At 44.3% G+C, this 3,899-nt stretch overlaps 1 protein-coding gene across 1 annotated transcript in view; it reads right to left on the bottom strand.

Moving 5' to 3' along the window:
* LOC102671322 (probable JmjC domain-containing histone demethylation protein 2C) overlaps positions 1-3,899 on the bottom strand; it is a 216,726-nt gene that overhangs the window by 33,966 nt on the left and 178,861 nt on the right. The window lies entirely within an intron of this gene.

Below are 3,899 nucleotides of genomic sequence, written 5' to 3' on the forward strand. Positions count from 1 at the left end.
ACTTCAATTTCGTACATATATATATATAATCCTCGAGCGAATCCAGTGGCAAGCGCCGATAGGTAATTACAAGGGGCGGGACGAATAGTAAGAGAGAGAGACAGATTTTACAGGCATCTGCGTGACCGGCGTGCAAAAACGTCCTCGTTGATGGACGTGTGCCACGTGAACCGCATAACGACCGGCTGATCATTGTCTGCGTTTCGCCCACACGGCCTTTGGACGCGTCTCCCTCCTACTCCACCTCTGCCCCGCGGGAGACGATAACGCGATGACCTCGAGATAAATTGCTCGTCCACGGTGTTCAATGGCATCCCGAGCCACAGTACCGACGACGAAAGAAGAAAGTCTGCGCGTGATGGATACCAATTGGTTGCGTAATGAACTCATTCGAATCGTCAAAGAGGCGAAAGGACGCGAAGAAGGGAGGGGGAAGGAGGGAGCCGCGTTCAACGAACGCGCGCAATTTACGATTGGGGAGGGGGGGAGCCCTCCATTTTCGTACCGTAGTTTCGAACTTTCTTCCGATCGGTGACGGATTTTAATTTCTATTTTTCGTCCAATTTAAATGAATCGACGTTTTATCCTAGAAAATAATAAAATTCACGAATAATATATATATTAACAATTCGCTTTGCGATTTATAAAATGGAACTCGTTATCTCCAATTAATAGGAGGACGGTATCGATTTTTGTTTCTTTATTGAAACAGTCATTTTATGTTAGACACGTGTACGCAACGAGAGCTGCTACTTCGTCCGATTGAAAGAAAGAATTAACATGTACAGCATGTAACAACAAAACGCTGTGTACAACAATGGGAAAGACCAACGTACGCAATTCAAGAAAGCTGCATATTATAACAGGCTGACACAAAAGGAGTGATACGATTTAGGAAAAACTGGCAACGACCAGTTATGCCATGTTTCCATGCAGATGCAGATCCTCCTTGACGAGGCTGTTCTGCAAGCACAGGGGGGAGAGAGCAGAGCATCGGTGGTCCTTTCTTGCACTCCACGTATTTTTATACCTTCCTGCTTCCAACCATTCCTTCCCTTCATACCGGTTACCCAAACGATCTTAAAACCTGGTTTTTCTTATTCGAATAAGAGCAAGTTGAGGAAGAAAAAGAAGACGAAGGAGAAGAAGCATCGATGATAAATAAAAAGAACCGATGTGCATCTGACCTTGTGCCCAAATGCCAGTTTCTCTCCCCTCTCTCTCTCTCTCTCTCTCTCTCTTGGGAAGAGAGTTCAAGAGAAGAACTTGCATAAGCGTTAAATCGCGCTCGTTACACGGAGAAGAAGCCACGTAATCGGTCGTATTTGGAGCAGAATAACAGCTAGGAGAGAGAGAGAGAGAGAGAGAGAGAGGGTACGGCGTTTCGAGGGGAAAAGGCCGTTTCGCCGCAGTGTTTTGCTCGATCGAGATAGCCCGAAGCCCCCGCTTGCCTCTTTGATATACCGTGCCACCCATTTTGCGAATCGTAGCGTTAAACTCGAGGAAGAACCGATATTTCAACGAGAAAAGGAACTTGGCTTCTTTCTCTCGAAAGTGGGCCGAGTTTCGGATCTTTAAATTTTAATTAAATCTTCCCCGATATCCCGAGAAGTCTTTGTCGGAATTCGAGAAATTTCAAGGGGATTCGATTTAAAAGATGAAATTTCGTGCGAGCGTCGTCTTGATTGTTTATATATTTTTATTTATTTTTTTTTTCCGTTTGCATCACGTTCGATAAAAATTTTTTCTTCCATCTTGTGATATAAATATGTGTATATATTTAGAAGTAATCAGTGTATATTTACATGATAAGAGAAAAGATTAAACTGATTTCGATTGATGTTAATAATAACAACAATATTTCATTTGATTCGAAGATTCGAGGAATAATTTTTCACAAACCGAGACAATTGTTTTCCAACTGAAGAAAATTAGAAAAATTCTTTTTTGTACATATTTATACGTTTATCATGTGCGCAATGGACGTAGAATCCTTTTATCAATTCCTGAAATTTTTTTCCTGACCGCATAAAAGACTAGATAATTACAACACGTGTTCCCGATATACACGAGAGAATGCACGAGAGAGCGAAAGTATAATATACGTCACAAGTAAGATCCTGTGACCAAAAGTAGAAGCAGAAACTCGAAACAGAAGAAGAAGGGTACTCGATACTCGTCCTTGCTTGCTTTACGAAACATTCATATCCGCGCGGGGCTAATTATTAGCTCTTGCCTTTCGTTAATATCTCCGCTCGTTTGCTCGTTAATTAACTTGTTCGCGGGAACGTGAACGAATCGCCGAGCTCGAAAAGGGACGCGTCTTTGGTTGGAGAGGGGAGGAGTGGGGGGAGGCGTCACGCTCGAGTTGAAGCGCGTTCAGCCTTCTAAGAAGGTTGTGGAAACAGCGAGAAACCTATGACCGGCTACGTCGCAATTTATCCGGTGACGTTGGTTCGTTAAGTCGATGATAGGCGGTAAAAAGTGCGCGTAGGACGAACACACGACACGATTTCGACACTATCCCGAATGAAACGAATTTACGCGACAACGAGGCCTTCTTCTCTTCTCCACTACACCATAACATCGTTTTTTCTCAACGAGAACGAACTACTACTTAAGGAAAGCGTTTTAGCTGTTCGATATCGATCTCGTCGAGAGAATTAATTTTTACGTGCAAGACACGTAATAAATTATTACCGTTTTATTTCTTTGTTATTTCGAAAGTTTTTCTTTTTTAGAAATGTCAGCTTTCCCTTAAACTCGACGATCTTTGAATATCGTTCAACCTTCACGGAATAGAATTAATAATAATACGAACCACTTAACCATTTATTCGAAAAACTTTATCTTAATATCCTAATAATAACAAGTGGCGTGAAACGAGATAGTGATGTGAAACGAGACGAGTCAATGTCGAAAAAGAAATGTCATAAAAGAATTTCAAAGCGAGGCATATTATTTCTCGCTACATTGGAAGATAAAGAAGTTGATTAGCATTAACCAGAAATTTAAACGACGAGCCGTGAAAAAGTAGCGAGTCGACGTTATCCCGACACGACGATTCACCCCGGCGACGAAAGAGGGTTCAACGACACTCGACTCGACCTAGGTGGCTCGAATTTATTTATACACACGAGGCAAAGGAATTTGGGGTCGGTTGGCGATCGGCTCGGGTCGTAGGTCGGGCCGAATAGTTGGATCGGCGAGGCTGTTGTCCTCCCGCATCGCGATAATCGAGCGGAAGTTGGCAGCGAGTCGCAGCTGCTGCCCGGAAATGCGGACAGGTAGAGGACGTGGAGGCACGTCCGCCTCCTTCCACGCTACCGGCCACTTTTTCGTCTCCTCCCTCTTATAGGCGGCAGTCACGCGAGAGCAAACAAAGAGCCCTCGAACACCGAGGCTCGCGCAAGAAACGCTGCTGCACGCAGCAGCTGCCCCGCGCAGAGAGAGAGAGAGAGAGAGAGAGATGGTACGCTTCCACGATGGCATTTCTCGTTCCCTGGCCGAGCCCGCAAGTGTGCACGCAAGGTGCAAAAACGTGCAGAAACGCTATTGAAACCGAGCCAAGCGGATCGAAAAGTTGAAACCGATAGCGGTCGATCCTATTGTGATCGAGGGGACGACCAAAGTTCTTGTATTAATCGCGATTTCATCGTCCTAAACTCTCTCCTCTTTTCCACTCTCCCTCTCTCTTCCCCCCTAATTTCGATATTTCTCCTCTACGTAAAAAAAAAAAACGAAATTTCAACGAACGGTAGCGATTGAAATCATCGATCCAATTTATCCAATTCCAGTTATCCAGTAATAGATACTTTTACACACATCGGAACAAGAGAATCAACACTCACCGAAGTATCCTTTCCCTCTCGACGATCTCCTCGGTGGTGGGCTGGGCG

This window comes from Apis dorsata, unplaced genomic scaffold, assembly GCF_000469605.1.
Source record: "Apis dorsata unplaced genomic scaffold, Apis dorsata 1.3 scaffold_347, whole genome shotgun sequence".
NCBI classification, from domain to species: Eukaryota; Metazoa; Arthropoda; class Insecta; order Hymenoptera; family Apidae; genus Apis; species Apis dorsata.